The following is a 20,941-nucleotide window of genomic DNA, read 5'->3' as shown; positions in this document are numbered from 1 at the left end:
ATAAAACAAGTCAAACGGTCTACAAAACCGAAACACAGGCAGTAAACAACACATGCATGAAAAAAAAGATAAAACTACACTGCAAAATATCAGATCATTGCAGGTCACATATGAATATAAACACTACAGCGTATTGTTTACTTTCGGCATCTCCACACAGACCAAAACCCGTGCAAAGCCGAACGAAAAGATTACCAGAAAATCAATTTCACAGCAAAGCAACATCCACTGAATGTTTCGAATGGAAAAAAATGTTCCAAAATCTTATCATTTGATTCTTTCGCAAAGTAAATTTAATGCTAAAACTAACCCATCCTGGCAAACCACTTACAAATGGAAGGTATTGAAACAATTAAACCGGCATCACAAAACATCGTTTCGGCAAAAGATGTAAGGAAAGGAATTATGTTGCATGCTGGCAGTATAAATGCTCGTATTTAAAGTAAATGGACGTCATATGAAAAACAAGTAACAAACCGTTTTGGATATAGGACAGCGATGGGACATCGAAGGCAAAATTGTAAACAGTAAAGTGTAATGAATCAAAAGCATGAGGAAAGGTTTGGCAAGTTCAAATTGAAACTAATGAAATACAAATGACGATACCTTAACCGGATGCACAAAAATCGAAGAAGCAGACGAGAATATGATTTGGGCGGCAAAATTTTCGACAGTAATGCGACAAAGGATCAATGGAACTAAAGATATGAACGAGCGAGTGTAAAAGTGAGTGAATTGCAAAATTGCGCGAGCAAATTCAGAATGAAATGAAGAATGGAAAACCCCTAAATTTACGAAAAAGCAAATAATGTTGATAAACAAACAAAACAAGCAAAAGTATAACATATTCAACGGCATGTGGAAGATTACACTGAGTGCGAGCACTTTAAAAATTTAGTTATTTAAGACCAAGACAGGCAGACCGCGCGGGAAGAGTAGGCTGGAATAATCTCATGTAAATAGAGGTAACTTTGCATTGAAGCGAAACCACGGTGGCACGCTGTTAAGATGGGTATACACGTTTGGTGCGAGATTATTTCTCGTCACCGCTGGGTGATTGCGTCACCATCATCCAGTATCCCATGTAAAACACAGCGGAAAGCGAAAATGGAAGCAAATGCTAAAGCTATAAAATAGCTTGAAGAGTAAAATTTAATGAAATTAAATTTTGGCAGTAATGAGCATGATGAGAGCAAGCTGGAAAAGTCCCGCGCTATCCTCAAAACCCAATCTTGAGGTTGTAGAACGAACACAAGATACTACCAATCGTACTGTGGATGCAAAATTTAGTCAGCGATGTAAATTTCTAAAGAAAAAAAAAGATACGAATAGAGCGCAGCAAAGTGCAGTCGGCTTATGTAGATGGTGTTTACCTAGAAATTAACGTATGAGTATACACACTCACCGGATAAAATTGCGAACGATTGCGAGGAGATTGCGAACCACCAGAATTATGCATGACGATGATTTAATTTCGATAATACATATGAAAAACGTACATTACACAAGATGAAATACTATATGCATCATGAAAATTTAGTTGGTATACACGCAGAGAGCACTTCACCTTTTTGGCAATTGATGTAGAAGAGAGAAAAAAGAGAGAAAAACTAACGTGCAAAATGGTGTAAGGAGGCCAAACGCAAAGTATTGGTTTGGTTTTCCTATGCTAATGTACATACATACAAAAAAAAAGATGTGAAAAATTTGTCCTTTGGAAGAGTAGAACCTGTAAATTTAATGTTTGGCGAAATAATTATGAAGAAATTTAAATACGTAGAATATCTCGACAAACACAACAAGCAAACACACTATACGACAAAATTGAGTGCGCAAAAGCAGTGCAAAGAGAAATGGCAAACTAAAACTGTTGTCTGCAGACGATCGATACAGACTCAACACTCAGTCCGTGCGTACAACCGTCAACCGGAAAGCGACAGTAATTAAATTATTGTTTGTTTACGGCGAATAGATTGATGATTTATTGGTTGGTATGATTATTAACGTATGGCACAGACAGAATAAGCGAAAAGATCGTGCTTCGAACCATCTTTGGCAAATCCCCCCTTTTGGCAACTATAACGAGAGAGAGAGAGAGAAAAGGAAGAGAGAAAGCAAAACAAAATTAAAGTAAGTAAATTTAGTTAGTGCAAAGGTAACATAAAAATAACACGTTTAGGCAATACCGAAAAGAAACGAAAGTTTTTTTCAAAATTATTAAGCAAAAATTTCTAAGCAAAATTCTAAATTCAATTAGGAGCGCGAGATGAATGATAAACAAATAATGTTTTCGTTGCTGTTTTTTGTTGACGCTAGTACGGATATATTGATGCGGACACAGGTCACTGGATACTTCTTTAACTATTAGGGAAGTGCAAAGGCAAACACAAAACAACACAAAACAAATTGAAGAAAAAAAAAACGCTGGGTGCATAACTTTTAGGCAAATAAGACAAAATTCTGCAGAACGGACGGCATGTTTGACGAGATGAGAACGAGAAAAACAACTATGTATTCGATAGCTGTAAAGTGTAAAACTGAGTGTGAGTTTGTTGTTTGTTTTTTCCTTTCCAAAATCAACATGATGCTTATCATTAAAATCACGTGCGAAATGGAGTCGACGAGGCAAAACTGTCATGTAAAGCCATTATAGCGCTGGTTCGTAATCTAGGGTTTTTGGCTTAAAACGGTTAGGACACAAAAAAAACACCACATTTCTTCTTTGGATAGCGTATGTTTTTGGCATAGCAAAGGCAGCACAATATATATGTTTTGGAATGGTTGAGCGAAAGTCCACACGATGACGATTGATCGAGTTCTACTATAATCCGGCCCTATGGGTTGGATTCAGCGCAACGATTATCTGGGCACTACTGGAATGGTGGTGGAATTTTAAACGAGTCTGGTTGAGTTGTATCTGTGGGAATACACGCTGTTTTTAGGAATGTTTTTTTAATCTATTTTGATGCTCGATGTTGATGAATGTCCTTTTTTTGTGAGTGTGTGTAATTGCTTCCTAGCAATCACACGTAAATGAGTTTGTTTTTAGTTTTTGAAGAGTAAATATCGTTTCTGCTGTTAGTTTCTATATAGAGTTATACGTTTCGAACCATGCTTGCAAAATCTTATCGAGAAGCTTCACAACAACAACAACAAACCAAGCAATAAACACACGTGAGTGGTGTTTATGGGAAACAATTCTTGAAGGACCTTTTCGCCAGGAAGATATGAATAGATGAGAGAAAAGAAGGAAGATATAAGCAGAGAAAGATAGAGAGAGAGAGGGGGAAAATATTGATAAGAAGATCGAAAGAAGTGAAAGGAAGAAGGAAAAAACTCAGCTAGTCACAAGTGCAACACACTCAGGTACAATAAAAATGTAACGAAACATTGTAGAATTATTTAGCATGTACGAGAAGATGCGCAATCGCACACCGATTGCGTAAGGGCTGCAGTGTACGCAGACGGCTGCAGTACGACTCACGAACCAGCATAACATATAGTCAATAGCGAACGGCATTGTGTGGTGATTGGCCAAACGGCAGCCACCGTGTGCTACCGGCAGCATACTGACGTTGCTCGATAAGATGCTGGAAGGATAACAAAGCGAAGGTTTCGTGTTGATTTGTGGCATTTAGTTTTCTTTCATTTTAGTTTCGACAGTTCCTCAGGCACACACCGCGATCGTTGTTGTGTAAGTTTGTTTTTCTTTCCTTATTATTATCCTATTTTTTGTTTGTTTGTTGCTGCATCAGACATCTTGCATGGATAACAACAACAACCGACGTGGATACAGTGCTAAAGTATCAAAATGGGGCGAAAGGAAATCAGGACACAACAAACACACACATTTGCGAATAAGAAAATGGGCAAAATTAACTTTAGATCTATATACTACTATACTAGCGCGTAGTTGAAACGAGATATACTTAAAGGGAACTCTGTACCCCCCCAAATGTTTGTAACAAATTTGTAAAAAAAAAAAATCCTTTTGCGTCAGCGCGTAAGTTACGGAAATCGTGAAAACCTGGAAAATGAGATACGTAAAGTTATGTTTTATTTCCGTCTATTTTCGCCATTGTTTGCGTTAGAATTTTCTTGCAAAAAAAAAAAAGCGAAACATTGATCTTACAGATCGCGACGAGATACGATAAACAAACAAAGTATAAACGGCAAATGCTGCAAACACACGGAAACGAATAACAGCAGTTGCAAAATACGACACAAGAGATACGGATGTGAAAAATTCAAAATTCTTCAAAAATTAATACCCCCTCCCCCAACCCTCAATCTGCTTGATTAGAAGCCATTTCATGAATTGTGCAAGAAACGCTTGAACAAAAATTGCAAAGGAAACAACCCACTCCCTTGCCCCCCCCCCAACATCAAATCATACCATACAACGCGTATACTTTTGGAATACTGTTTTTGGATTGCTTTTCGTACACAATACCACTTATCTCTACATCAACGTATACCAAATAAACCAACACAACGTTATCCTATTGATATGAACCACAACGTGTAAGGTGATAGAAACAAGGAAACGCTCAGGGTTGTCACTAGCGATACTGGAATACGAGTTGCACGAGTAGGTGTCTACGTTGCGGCGAACGTGTGTGCTAACGCTACGACGCTATCAATCGAGGCTAGTATAGAGAACCTTTTCGAGGCTAGAACAGCGAACTAGAGGCTTTCAGGACGAAAGGAAGAAGACGACCGCAACAACCAAGAACCCCGCGTAGGTTAGTCCGGCGGGTACAACGGCAACGTAGAACCGAAAGTCGCATGGAGCTCGCGCCAGTATTTGCTGGTGCCACCCGGCTCAGGATAATACGGTAATGCCACACAGTAACTGAAACAGTGTAAATATTAAACCATCATCCGACACCGGTAAGGCTTGCGCGACCGGTGGCGCATTCAACGATGCAAAGCCCGGGGGCGATAAGCATTACCCGCGGAAATGTTGGTACACTATGCAATAAGCTAGTCTAATATATTTTCCTTTTCAAACGCTGATCACACGAATGCACGATCGCAGCGCATACACTGGCGCGGCCACCGGAATCAATCCGATCGGGGCGCCAGATGTAAAGTGAGCTCGTCGCACGTCAGCAACATATAAATGGAGGTGCCAAGCAAAAAATAACCACGGAAGCGGTACACTATGTGCGCAAATGTCATGGAACAGAACCGTTTAGCAATCTATCCATCGGTACGCCGATGTGCCCCCGCCCGATCCAGCGCGCAGCACTTGTGGGGTTTTGTTTTCATGGGAGCCAACCGAAGAGACTGTTATTTATTGTTACCTCAGTAGATGTTAATACGTGTAATGGCAATGCAATAATGTAGGATGTTAGTTTTTATTCGCGTTTTACGATTATCTTTTACTGTTTTGAGTTATTCGTATTTCTCCCGTGCTTCTTGGCAATTAATGGTACGGGTGCTCATAAACCTACTGCAAACCAATAGTTCTAATCGAACACCACACACCACATGCGCGGAATAGTGGGCGACAACCCCTTTTTTGCGCACATAGTGTTCCTTCTGCGGGTTTTTGGATCACCTTCCGAAAGGCCTTATTAAACAAAAAAACCGGAACAGTAGTAGCAGATAAGTACAGTATTCCGAATGTTACATATTATGTTTATTAATTGTGTACACGTTCCCTTCGTTCGATCTGTCGCCCCGTCTTTCTGAGCTTCGTTTTCCGTCGTCCGACGGAGAAGGAAGTGAAGTCGTCGGACATTTCGGCGAAGAAACGGATACAGCAAATGGATCAGTTTCAAAGTAAACAGAGTTGACACGGTATAACAAAGCGTATACCTTTAAAGATATATACACGAAGTAATATAGCAACGATTAACTGTGAAATAGTATCCGTGCAGAGAGTGCATTGGGAAGCGTAAAACAAATCGATAAACAGCTAGTGCAGATGAATAGACGACACGAATGTCAAACGCAAGAGCAGAAAGCAGATTATTTATTTATTTAACTTACCGCATACACTACAATGCTCTTTTAAAAACAAACAAACAAACAAGACGCGTATACAATACCAACACAACACATTTTAACGACCAATTGGGATGCGAATGCCCCGCATCACCGAAACGGGGGTCGTGTTATGTTTTTATTTGCAAAACACCGAACACGGCGAAAGGACCGGTTGAGGATGAGCCCAGAATATAATAATAACGTGTGCGCCAGAACCAGCAAACAAATGAAGAACAATTCAGCTTATTACACACGAGAACTACTATTTACAGCTGAATAACACAAAATAGAATATACACAGAAGACACAGGATATATAGCAATACAAGACAGTACCCTTTTACAGTACTGGAGAAAAAAAAAACAACAAGCAGCGCGTTCCGTAAGCCGTAAACGTTTGCAAATTGGTTTATAGATTCTTTGCAGTTGCGTTATTTGCCCCCCACAAGTCCAATTAGTTGAATCAGCACTTACTAATATGGGACAACAACAAAAATCAGCAAGCATGAACGAAGCTAATGTACGAAGAATAGGAAACGAGTGTTTGAGCAAATGAAGGAGAGGAATTATGGATATCGATTGTTGCGATTGATCGTACCCTTTTTGCTAAATTCTCGAGGCAACAAACATGCATAATCAACTAAACGCAGGGTACCATTTGCAAAAACCGAAGATCTGAACCGAAACCGCTTGATCGTCGCGCGATGGTCAAGGTCTCCAAGCATCAAACAAAAAATCCTTTTATTTTTTAAAAACAAAAACACACGATCATCAATTTTATTGGCCAATCAGAACGAAAACTGTTGGTAACAACTACACAACACTACATCTAGAACAAGATTCATGCTTTTCTTTAAGTCCATATCAACACGAACGGCGGCATCGTTGTGTCAGTTGCCCATCATTTGACTATTTCGTTCTGCTGTACTATTACCGAATAGTGTAAGCAACAGCGCGTGATCAAGCCATTGCTTTTGTGTTTGAAAATTACTACGACCGAAACGTAAATTGTCTGTGGTTCGCGGATAAAACCACTTCGCTTCTTCGGTCCCGTGCATATCGGGGGTCCCGAGATGGGACGTGTTCCAGAACCACAGACACACAATCCCACCGTTTTAACATTTAAAGAAATCATCTAGCTTTTATACAATACTAGTTTAAACAATCTTTCGTAACGATACAGCAGTTGCAACACAGTACGGTCTTTAGTTCGGAAGCGCGATTGTGTGCCGTCTATTATTTGTCAGTGTTTTTTCCCCCTTTCATTTCCACGTTCTTTACTCCAGTTGTTCTCTCTTGCGTGTATCGTTCATATGAACTTGAATTGCAAAGCATGAATTTTATTTTCCTGATAAAAAACCGTCAACGTTAACTACACAGGACATGTTATGTCGCTACCGTTGGAAGTTATACTTCCAGCGTGCATTTAAACATAAACAAATTTTCGGCTTATAATGTATTTTTTTCGTCAAAATTAAGTATAACAATACTGCTACTACTAACGCATCATAATAGCTGCTTTAACCCAAAGGCATCCACTATTGTTTTGCGCCAGTATCCTTACTAGTTTGATAACGTTGGGTTAACTATTTGGTTTTGGGTTTTTTTTGGTTCTAAATTTTAGTAAGAAAAACGTGACAACAAATAACGCGCAAAAAGAAAGGCAACATAAGAAAGGAAACAACTTAAGCAAAATAGTTTTGGAAAAAGCTTGCATTCATTAAAATAATTAAAAAAAAACCTTGAACGTATCGAAAAATGCGCATATGTATAATATCGAAGAGAGCAACATACGTATGATGGCTCGATGTCAAACATCGTCAGAAGGTGAACAATGAAAAGTTTAATCTTATAACACACCCACATAGTTACCAGCTTATAAGTTTGCCTGCGATTAGCGATCGAGCGCATTCGTCGCTAAAATGGACGCTGACATGTAATGGTTTAATTTAAGCGTCTTTCCAGCGAAAAAGAGCATTGATGCCAAAGCATCTTTCATGTACAGATGTCGCGATGTTTATGGCAAAACGAAACGGAAGATTTGTGCGTGCATGCAAGAATTGCAACAGAATTGCAATTGCGACACATTTCACACCGTACACATGTGCGTGCACCAAGTCGATCGATGCACGATGTTGATTATGTCCTCATTTATAATTATCCCTTACCTTGGTTATTATTACTATTGGTTCGTTTTAAGTTTCGCAAGTAGCGTGTATTGGTTTAAAATCATTGGGATTAATATTGTTTAGTTGCGTAAGATTGTGTAGCGTACGTACGTAAGCTAAAATCAGTAAGCATCTGATAAAAAATGTGTTACTTTGTAAAAAAAAAACATTAAACAAAACTAAGTGAAAGGATAAAGATGGCGATGCCTACAAAACAATTAAAGAAAACCAACAAAAAAGGGGGGAAACGGTTTTTTTCTTCTTCTTTGTACAACTAACGATCAGCGTGAATCGTGGATTTGAGCAAAAGTTTATAACGTTATGATGAAGAAAGAGAAAGATTTATGGAAAATCTGTCAACACGAATAAAACTCAATTTTTCGTACATTGTTTTTGTTCGTTTCACTTTTGTTCTTTATGATAGTTTTTTACGTTTTTGCGTTGTTTCAATCATTTACAGTATTGCACTGAAATGGTTTATTATTTGATGACATTTTTTACTAACTTTTTATTGTATTTGACATATTTTTTTATAAATTTGACACTTTTTATTCCTTTTTTCTTTCAAATTAATTTCTTTCAAAGGTAGGTTTTATTTACAGTGAACGTTTTATTTTTTTCAGTTTTGCTTTTAATTGTTTTTTGTTATCTATTTTGCAGACAAAATCATCATAATGACGATGTGTGTGACATTGTGCTGTCGATATGTTGCTCTCGCGTGGGGTATAGAAGCGCACGAACCAAGATATGCATGCGGCATTAAAAAGTGACCCGGATTGATTTCCTAAATCACAACACCCACGAATGGAACGACTTCAATAATTTACACTCAATAAAGTGCAAACCGTCCAAAGCCCAGTGTAAAGATAGAAAGCAAAGTGCTGAAGCAATGAATGGTAAAAGTTACTCTTCGTTGACGTTTACTTATGATACTAAAAAGGCATTCAGTTATCAAAAAATATCGTTTATTTTTATGTTTTCCAAAAGCAAAAGTAAACCTGCAAACATTTCACAAATGATGTTTCATACCCAGAAAATGTGTTTTGAAGCGAAGAGAAAAACCAAACCTGACGGACAAACGTAAACAAACCATTTACTCGTACTATACCAGTCAAAATTGTAAAACAACAAACTTATCTTTAGAGAAAAACGTATAAATATTAATCCTAAATGAATAAAAGAGTAAGTTTTCGGCACGTTTCTTACTCTAGCTGGAGTCCTGTCAAGAGAAAACAGGGGGATAAAAATACAAGTCGATAAACTTTAGGCGTGTGTGTTGTTTAACCGAAGGCGCGTTAGGTGTATACTTGTGGAATGATCTAAAACTCACCCTTAAATTAGCATGCTAAATGTCCACAAAACAACCACAACAGCAAAATCAATAAAAGTGCGCATAGTGCGAGGACATCTCTGGCAAAACGTACCCACAAAGACAAAAAAAAAAACACAAGTGCGTAGTGTGGTAGACGTGTGCGAATGAATTGTGTAAGGTGCAATTTTGGATTAAAATTTTAATTTATATCGTACTATTAGAAGGCGGCATTTTTAGGCAACTAGGGTATATTTTACGGATAAAGTGAAAAAAAACGTAGATGTGAAAATTAAACACTAAAAATTTAAAGCAACTATATGAGCATAAGCGAAACGTGCGGTACATCGGGCCTTTCGATGAAACGATTTTCAAAGGACATTCTCTTGACAAAGCTATACCATTAACAAAAAAACAAACAAATACTCTCTACATGCAGACAAACAACAAACACACAAACACATACACCATGTGAACAGCCGGAGCTTCTTAGAAGAGGTTATCCCCTGAATACGCTGTAGAAAATACGAATAAGACCAGTCAGTGTTAATTATCCCTCGTTGGGCGGCATTCCGCTGACGATACGATGAGAGGATTTAAAATTATATACCTATATATGATATATATATACATACTTCACGAGAGATACGATCAGAAATATATTAAGACAGCATAACAAAGGGAGTAGAAATACCATTGCTCGGTGGAAACGAGAGACATGTTCATGATATTGATGGTGAATAGTTCAAAATTCGTGGCGGTATACCAGATACAGACAAAAAAAATCTATTCCAAGCGTACTATACACTTTTAGCGTTGAGGATCAAAATTCAAAATTTGCATCGTGTGTATTTGTGCAACCATTGTGAGTAGGGATCGGAAGCGTGTTTAGCGGGCGTAGTGATGGAGGTGGAAAAATATTGTATTTAAAATTACTCCCTAGATGTTTTGGTGTAGTTCAGAAATGGGTGGGTTATCGGTGAAACAAAAATAAAACGAAGGTTCATTGGGTAGGTAACATGCGAGACACGAGAACCTTGTAAAAGCTATCCTTTTTCTAACATCGTACTACTTCATACAAACATAAACAAACACCCCTCTAAGGAAGATCGTTTTGGGTACTCCATTCGGATTCCTCACACTAAAAAAACATCATCTATTGACACAATCTCACAACACGCTTTTATTCATTGTGTAGTCGTTTTGTTTATGCTCCAACACTTAGAACTCGTAGACAAACAAACAGGAACAAACACACATACATAACACGACGAAGAGAACAAAAGCATGTGAACAATGTTAAAGCTGCTGAATGGCACCATAATCGAATACAAAAAGTACAAAATCGTTTAGGAACAAAAATGATCCTGTGTATGGAGGAAGATCATTCAATGGAAAAAAAACACAAAACAAAATAAACAAAAAAGGAGATTATATTAAGCTTAAGTAAAACCGATTGATACAAACAAGAAAGAGACAGAAGAAGAAGGCAGCAAAAACATACAACAAAGTAAAATAGAAATCAATGGCAGCAAACAATGGACCACACACGACAAGTGTAGAAGCAACCCTTGCTTGTGGCCATAACGCACGGTGTTTGCAATCTTTAACGATCGTGCTAGCCCACTTTCACACTCACTCTTATAAACAGCTCAACGCAGTGTTTAAAAAAAAGAAGTTAGAAAAGAGATAATGAAATCCAACAAGAAAATAGTTCAAAATCAAACGAAACAAAACAAATAAAAACATACACACACACACTTTTCGGAAGTACAAAATTTCAGGGTTCAAATTAAGAGAAGCAAAACAAAACCTAAAAACAACATTAGTCAGTAAAGATCCCAAATATTAGCTGAGAGAAGAAAGAATACAAACACAAAAGAGTTCAAGTACTGTAAAACATGCATAACAAAGAGAAGAAGAAAACAAAAAACGAATGAAACTAATGTAGGCAACCTGGAAGAAAAGGGTACGCAACGTAAGAGAGTAAACCGACAAAGTACATTTACCTTAAATGTAAGTTATTTGTAAATTAACGGAAAACAAAAACCAAAAAACAAAACAAACCTGATGAACTGTAAAAATGCTGTTGGGGTTAGAAAAACACAAAAGACACAAAAGTATAAGCTGGTGAACATCGAGCAAAGGAAGAAGAACTAAGTAAGTGAGTCTGTGAAAGTGGTAAAAAACAAAAACAGAAAAAACGTATCAAACAATGACAAAAGCGTGAGGAAACCGATGGAGAAATAAATGGAATAATTAGGAACACTCTGAAAAGGAAAGCGAAAGCTAATACGAACGTGTAGAACAGAAGTAGTAATACGGTAGAAAAAGTGAAGCAACAAAATGAAGCGAATTGTACGCAGCAAAAGAAGACAAGTAAAAACACATACGTAAGATGTAACGTTTAGAAACTTTCAACCCAATTTGGTAGAGAAAAGTGTTTAGTTGATACAGTATATTTTTGACGATGAACGGTTTGGTGAACCAGATGTAAGGCAAGCTACCCACAACACAAATGAGTAGAAAAGAAATAAAATTAAAATAAAAGAAAAAAACACTCCCTTACTCACGGAGCCACACACGCGAAAATGTTTGGATTTAAACAAAAAGTAAAAAAGCAACAAAAAAAAGAAGAATGAGCAAAAGAAAGGCTTAAAGAAAGTAAGAAAGTATAATACAAAAAGCATCCGGAGACGATCGATAAACAGACATGAAAAACTAATGTTTGAACAACTAGCAAGCTGGAGCTGATTTGGATAAGTTTCGATTAAAATTTGCGTACTGATTTTTCGGATCACTATCACCATCAAATCAGAAGAAACCCGGGATTATACATAACCCGTGCTGTCCCGCAAGAACAGCAAACAAGGGACGGTTTATATATTTCTGATTTATCTTATCCATCGTTAGAATATGCTCATATCTTGTGTTTTTTGGTTTCCCAATCGTATGTATCAAAATTGTGTACACGGCACCGTGAAATTGCGCAACATTTGCAGAAGAAGATGTTCAGTTTTGTGAATGTGAGATGCATGCAAAACAACTTTACATACCAACACCGTTTTACCTCATCGGCTGCACAAAGGGGCTGCATGAGTTGAGAAGCAGTTCAAACCACAAAGCCCAAACAATCAACATCACAGTGGTCAGTGAATTACGCAGTGAAATGGTTTGGAAATGGAAATGGTACGAGCGATACGAAATCAATATACGCAATATCTCTCTTAAACCCCCAACCGATGGTTACGGTATCGAACCTCAAATCCATGTTGTATTATCAGTTTGCGTAACTTCTTACGCAAGCGAAGGTAAAGCTCATTTCATTTGTGCTTTCTTTAGTTCTTGTGGTACGATTTAGCAGTTGGTTTGTGTTGGAATTCAATGTTTTAGAAGCTTCCTGTTGTTGGTGTCCACCTGTGGAAAGATGCGATGCGAACCACGGAGTCTCACCACCGGTACTGCTGGAATACAGAATCAAGAAGTATACTTAAATTATCTCTGTATACGAAAACGTAATCAATATATTTCATATTGGAGTACCTCTCGGGCCTTACGTTGACGAACATTGTAAACGCAAGTGTTATCAAACGCAACCAAGATGTGGCATACCGTGGCCGTTGGTGGCCTTTAATGGTGATGATTCTGGGAGAGCAGCATAACCAAACGATCAACCTGATTCGAAGCATTTGATTTCGTAAAACAAACATTTATTTTAACATCATTTTGGTGAGTTCTATTAATAGGTTCGTTTACTTAGAACGAAACGAGTGTAAGAGCTTTTTTCGTATAATTTTTATCACTTTGTTAGTCATACTTTTACATCTTAAGTATCTCCCTTACCGACACCCCACTCCAGCCCCCCACAAACCAACTGTTCAAACAGCTGTGAATGAGAATTATTATTAAATAATAGATTGTATCTGTGATTTTAAATACAATGTAATTAAATTAATCGACGACGAGAGGAAACACGCAAAACTGATCAGATCACATCCGTTGGGTTGGAAGAGAAAACCGAATGCAGCACACGAGAACAGAACAAACAAAACAGAGTTGGTAATGCAAAACAATGGTGGTGTAATGCCCCAACAAAGGAGCAGCGAAATATTTGCTGCGAGGACGAGATGGACGGAAAACGGAAGAAATGAGGAACGGAAAACACATTAAAGCAAACAAAACACTTCAGTTCTGCTTCCAGTACAGCGCTGTACGATTGCGTTTTTTACGGTACTTCGGAGAGAATCCCAAAATTTAATTGTCCTTTGGAAGCTTATTCAAAACTATTATACTGCTTAAAATGGTATCCTTTTTATGCCAACGAGTGGGGCGCACCGCACATCATTCGGAAGCCAGACAAACCCAAAACTACTTAAAATTAAATACTTATTTAGATGCTATCGATCGAAAACTATTAAGAAAACATGGCCGGATGAGGGGAGTGCAGTAAATGCACGAGTGCGACAAAAAGCAGAGCGTGGTTTAGGAAGCGTAGAATTATGTGTAAATTTCAAGCAAAATTCACCTCTTTGGATTAATCTAAATCTTAGTTTCGCGTGTGTATGTTTGAATACTGAAGCAAAAGCAGCAAAAAAAAAAAAAACCTGCAACAGAGATCCCGCCTGGCGATGGAACGGCACCTCTTGTGGAGTTAGTTCCTCCCGTCGCCATGCGCAAGCGTCTGTGCCGGGATCCAGCATAACACTTCGGAAAATGTAAAATAATTTTGGCAAAACCCCCTTTTTGGTAGTAAAACTCCAGCACAAATACTTATTATAGGAAGAAGCGAGCGCGTCCGCGACAACAAGACAACCCACACACGAGCAACAACAAAAAGGATGCAACTCAACAAAATGTAAACGGGAGTAATAGATACAAAAAAATGGGAGAAGATTAATAACCAAACAAAACAAAAACAAAAAACAACTACGTACAGTTTCAGTGCGGAAATGGAAAACTGATGGAGGAAAAAAATAGAAAAATAAACAAATAAACGAGAAAAAAAATCAGAAAAAAGATGGCCCCGCGCGGTGCAAGCCAGCGGAAGCAACCAGAGTGGAAACTAAGTGAGACAAAGGACGAGTAGCGATAAAAAAAACACAAGAAACAAAATGGTACAGTGGATGGAACAACAGAAACACACTACAATATGATAATTTATATATAAATATTATATAAATAAAATTAATTTGTTGCTAATTGTTTTGCTTGTGCGTGCGGCGAGGTGAACATATCACATTACATTTACTTTTGGGTTGAGCTTTAATGGAATGCGCCAATTGGTATTTCTCAATTCTTTTGGTTTGTTTTAAATGATGTTTATGTTATACGTGGCATTATGTTCGTTCCTTGATAAGATGCATTCGATTTCGAGCATTTTGAGAACTCTTAGGCCCTCTCCACATGGGCCGCGTTTTCCGCGGTACCGCGGCCCTTGAAATGAAGAGTCGGTTCCTGTCGCGCAAATGAAACCAACAAAACAAATGAAACCAAACTGAAAATACTAACAGCAATGCAAATTAATTATTGTCTTTCGACTCTTAAATTCGCGATTTTCGTTTCGCAACAAGCACCATCCGAAAGTATTTTTATTAATAAAACAATACGTAAGTACAATACGTTTAAAAAAAAAATACGTAAGTATAATGGGGGTGTATCATTTGAAAAACGTGGTTATTTAGGAACATTCTGTTCTATGAACTCCATCCTCACCATGTCGATCGTTCCACGCACATTATTTTCGTGGCTTGCGCATGCGTTCAAATCTCCACCAGTCGATGAAAAAAATGCGCTTCCGAAATTCCATAAAAACTTGCCGTCGTCGTCGGCGATACGAAATTCCATACAAAACGGGCTGTTTTCAGATTTCCTACACCAAGAGAGCATCCAAAACAGGAGGTATCATTTATTCCCCTCCAGCGTGCATATAGCTGAACCGCTCTCGCGTGTTATCATTGCCGGTGATAGAAGAGTTTCTCATACGTTGGCCATTATTACAGGGTTTTTGGGGAATATATTGACATGTTCAGCGTGATGTTGTTTCGCTCGTTTTGGTATCTCATAATCGTTTAAAAAAATCCAGAAATGGTAGACTTCAATATCCTGAAGATGTCGTGCCGATAAAGAAGAAGGAGTTTGAGTACACTACATACTTCTCTTGCGTAGCCGTGTAACCGGGCCGATATAGCTAGTCAAATAGAAACAAATGTTTTATATAACCAAGTATATATAAAATCCAAGGATATTTTCGATCAAATTGTTTCCTTTTTAATCAGTTTTTTGCTATAAATTAACTCTGCTGCTAAATTTCCTAAACTCGCACAAACGGCACAAATTGTTTGGGGCCCCCAACACGGCGAGGCCCTAGGCGACCGCCTACTCCGCCTACCGTTTGATTCGCCGCTGCAGGAGAGCATCCACGGAAGAGGTAGCACCTTGTACAGCAATTTTGTTTGAAAACCGCCGAAAGGTATGCAATATTTAAACACTAACTTTTCCGTTGGTCGTGAAAAATTTCTTCGAAAACTACCAGTTTCCTAATGTATAGTACCAGGAGAGCATCCACGGAAGAGGTAGCTCCTGGAAATGCGCCGTAAGGTATGCAATGTTTATGCACTTAAACATCAAAATGAGCGAAACAGGTTTTCTAAGATATTTATCTGATTGTTACGGTAAAGTAAACGGATTGAAAACTGTACCTTGGGCGAAAAATTGTAGAAGGCGTTGTACTAATCAGTAATCGTAAATGTACGTAAATCCAAGTAGTAAATTATAGGCCCCCCTTTAAAACTTCCGCCCTGAGCATCCAAGGGGATTGATCCTCCACTGGGTGTGAGCATGGGTGTGCGAGCATTTTGCACCACCATAACATCACCGATATCTACGTGCATGTTATGTCTATCACTTTCACAGTTCCCACCAAACAGCTGTGATTGCATACAGCTTTCCCCATTGCTAGGCAACCGGAGCAACCGATGAGTAAAATGCGAACGCTAAAGAAAGAAATCTCACACTAATGAGCAAATTTCCATCTGCTTGCTCGTCAAGCGATGAGCGAGTGAACTGAGCGCGCAAGTGAGAGTGAATGATTTTTCTCACGGTGTGAGAAAACTTCATACCGTAGTACTAGAACGTGTCGTCGCGAAATTCGGTCGGAGAAGTTGATTTTCCTATCAGCCGAAGTTTTGTCCTAGCACCAGCTGGTCGGTGAGTAAATAAAAGCGAAATCATTTTCATGTTGTTCTCTCCGAACTTCAACCTACGTTTGTGTGTGGCGTTCTGTTTTCTTTCTCACGCTCATTCTCTGCGTTCGCAGTCTGGTCGCTCAGGTAGTTCCTGGTTTTGCTCACCGACCATGACCATGATGTTTGATGCTGTATTGGGCACCAGTTCCCAATCGACTGCGTACCCCGTCGGTGGAGTTTCCCATTTTCCAGTGAAGCACACTGCAGGAAGTCGCACCGCAGGACGACGCGCGCTAAGCATACAGTGTGTCCATTATCCAAACCCAACAAACTCGCAAGGATACGCCAGTGTGGTTTGTGTTTTCCCAATATTAAGCTTCGAAAAGGGTCATGATGCACGGTTGATGGTATTTTTGATCAATATTTCAACATCACGTCGATCGTATACGATGTCTCGTCGCTTGCAGCTCGAAGTACATGTGTGGATGGGCGGTCCCGAGCGTTATATTTATATGCACAAAGGGAAAACGGATTTCCGGCGGCACTCGGAGATGTGAAACGGGATGTACGATGTGGTTTTTTCTTTATTTTTCATTCTGATTTGCTTTCTCGAACGGGTTGCGGGCATTGTTCTCGTCCCACACAGATACAGATCGGCCGGGATATAGTTTTCTTCCCGCTCCGCAAATCCTTCCTTGCAGCTTTCCGTTTCCAGTCGGTTCAGCTTTTGAAAAGGCATTTCCCGTGCAATGGGGGGAAAGCTTTCGATATTTTTTGGGTTGGAACCGTTCCAAAGATTCACCATTAGATGATGGTTTCATTTTTCACCCTTCCCATTTGGCCAGCTTGGGGGCAGCTTTGCCATCCAATGGACAATACCAATCCTGCGATTTGGGCGATAAACCTAACGAACCAAACGCATTTATCCCTTTTGTGGTTTCGCTAGTACACTCAAATGCCTTCCTCTTTTCGCTTTCCTTTGATACTTTACGTCTTCTTCTTGCGTGAATCTGAAGTGCAGTGCAGCAACGGTTGAGTGCAGCTGAAAGGATTTGGCAAGCGAAGTGAGTGAAAAGTGAAATGTTACTACCAACAAGGCAAAGAGGAAAAAGTGTTGGAAAAGTGTTGTGAGAAGCAAGTGTGTACGAAAAGGAGCGTTGCTCATTGTGAATGTTTGTGTTAAAATAATGTGAAAAAAGGGGAAAAAATTAGTCATAAAAAAGGTTAAGAGTGCGCGGAAAGAAAATAATATTCATGAAGGCATAAAAGTGAAGTGGCGTTAAATAATTTGAAGTGAAATTAATTTAAAAATTAATCAAGGAATGCAAATGTAAGCAGTGTCTAGTTGAATCAATTTCTCAATGAAACATTGGGCTTTCCTTACCAATAGTGTGAAAAGCGATTGAAAGGTGATGCATAACACTCAGCTCAATCCCAGAGCCTGATATACGAAACAAAACCTCAACCAAACCAAAATCGCCGGCTTGGTGCGGTTTGCTCCCCGTATGTGTGTGTGTGTGTGTGTGTGTACGTGTTTATGTTCGGGTCACCACAATCGCATTCGATTTCACACCCAACCCACCCCGCATCAGGGAGAGAGCGAATGGAGGGAAGAAATGAAGATTTAAAACGACTCTTGGTACACGGATGAAATTCCTTCCAATCGAGAGCCAGATCGGGTAAAAGGTGTATGCCGTATATACACAAACACAGCTTCTGCAGACCACACCGAACCTGGCCCATTCCGTTCACCACGGGCAGCAACCGAATCCCTAACCGAAGAGCGACTACTACGGAACGGCGCACTGTTGAAAGGATTTATTTTCAAATTGAAAAACGGACACAATCCCACGATTAGGTAAGCTCATTTATTGAGATGTTATAACGCTAGAGCAGGGTGGAGCACATCGGGACGGTTCCGGCGGGCAGTGGGTTCCGGTTGCTTGGGATGGGAAATAAATTCAGTACTGGGAATGGGAGAATTTCATCACGGAAGGAAGCAAACAAAAAAACCTTCCACCCTTTACCCGAGGGCTGGCAAGGACTTGTATAAAACCGGGCACCAAACATAAGTTAAAAAACTAAATAAAACAGGTGGATTTAGCAGCTACCAGCTGGCCTTACGGAAACCCCTTTTGCAGGGTTCCCTCGTTTTGCTAACGCGAGTGCCCACGGGTAAAAGGACAACAAACGGGGTTTGCTCGGCAGGAAAACAAAATATAATAAAATAAGATATAGAAAAAAAATACGGACCACCGTCATATGCGTATGTGACCCACCGGAGTGGCACGGGATACTTTCGTTCAGTTTCGTTGTGTGCCATTGCTTTTTGGAGTTTTTTTTCCAGCCAGGTTTTGATGGGAAATTTACTACCCTGCTCGTACGGTCCTTGTCTGGTGTGTGTTCTTGTAGTATGCCCAGCAAAGGTACTGGGTACTTCGCCATGATGAACTTTTTGTGGCTCGGTCTTTTTTTCTTTAATATATTCCCGACGAGCATCGTATAAATATTTGAACGAAAAACAGCTACAGGTCGTCGCTCAGTGATGCTGAGTATTTTTGTTATGTTTTTCAATTCCTTCCAACGCTGCGGTCACTTGTATCCGTCACACAGGACACGCTCCTGCTCGTGCGGCACAATTTAATCCTTTCAATCGCCCGAACGAGCTCATTTCCAACCTGTAACGTGAGCAAACGCTCAACTTCTCTCTCGCTTTCCACTCAAATCCTTCCCGAAGCGTAAGCCATCCATTACAGTTTTTTCTTTTAAAACCATTAAAATGAATGGTTCAAACTGATTAGATATAAAAGGCCCGGCTTGCATTCGTCCACGCCACGAGTAGCGAAAAAGTTCCACGTTCGGCTCAACAGTTGCTGCGACAATTCTACGTGTGCATAAGCTCCGCAGAGGATATTAAAGAGTGGTATTATGGGCCACTAAACAAGTTTACGACCCTCCTTTTAGTCTCGATAGCGCTGCGAACAAGTCCCCCGAGCGTAATGTGTAGTGGGAGATAATTGTAAAATAGTTTTAAAATCCTGCCTGAATCTGAGGTTTCGGTTGTGCCTCCTTCGGGTGGGAGGCATCCGCGTTTCTATAGCTTCATTTACGAATGAGCACGATTTGGTCGTTACTTCCATGGGCGAGTGAAACTTGAAAAAACTGCAACACAGCAAGCAAAACCCCAACCAAAATACATAAAAGATTTTCCCTTTGGATTGTATAGCACTTCTTTTCTCGATCTGCCCGCTGCAGAGCGTGCACCGGGCGGAAATGCAATTTTGTTGCAGTAATACTTTCCTCGGTTTGGTTCGGCGATAGCGCAGCGGGAGACAAAGCCCCAAACAAACCGATACAGGAAACCGGGATGTATTAAGGCGAGCACAGGAAGAAGAAACTTGTTGTTTGAGGAAAGTATCAAGGGATAGACCGAGATTAAGGACATTAAAGTTTTAGTATCTTTGTAATGCGCTGTACCACCGGTGTGCGCAAGAAAGTATGAACGCGCCGGAAAGAAAGTCTATCGAACCAATAACGATGATACATCGTGTCGTCCGGTATTGCTGACATTGTACTTTAACTTTGGTTTTATGATCGTTTTTCCGACAAATTGCAAATGCTGTTAAACAACATTGTCTTTCTTTTGTAATGTGCTTTCTTTGGTGGTTGGTAGAGAAAGGTTTCATTTATGTGATGTGTTTCTCTTGAAGTACTTATAATTTGTCTGGCAATCTTGTATGGTGAAAATTACTTATATATCAGAGTGCATTAAAAGATATGCTGGAAGGGATATTGAAGATGTAAGTATATAAGACCCATACGATTGTAGGGATAGTTTTCTGAACCAAAAGAAGCAATAGAAGCTCCGGAGGTCTCGTCACTTTCGATATTTAGTCGATATCTTTAGTTTACAGAAGAATCACAAAATTAGTGGTTTATTTCGGCAAACAGTCGCGGTTAAAAGAGACCGAGGGCGCGTCCTTCGGCTCTATTTATCCCTTTTTCCCAGGGTGCCATCGCAACCGCCGCTATAATAATGGTGGGCACTGTCCAACCGTCGTTTCTGCTCTCGAAGCTCTACAACAGCAGACGGCTGTTGTAGGGCGTAAGCGTTATCAAAACAAACGCATTTACAACAGTTATTTTTGTATACTATTTTAGTAAACCGTCGTCTGATATGGTACCAGGACTGTACACTGTATAATAAGTGCCCGCATAGTATTTAAGTATACTGTCCAACATATTGATAGAATAGTTCAGTGTGTCGTCTGTTAATTTTATATA

The sequence above is a fragment of the Anopheles moucheti genome, chromosome 3, assembly GCF_943734755.1.
Source record: "Anopheles moucheti chromosome 3, idAnoMoucSN_F20_07, whole genome shotgun sequence".
NCBI lineage: Eukaryota > Metazoa > Arthropoda > Insecta > Diptera > Culicidae > Anopheles > Anopheles moucheti.
This window is presented reverse-complemented; position numbering follows the sequence as displayed.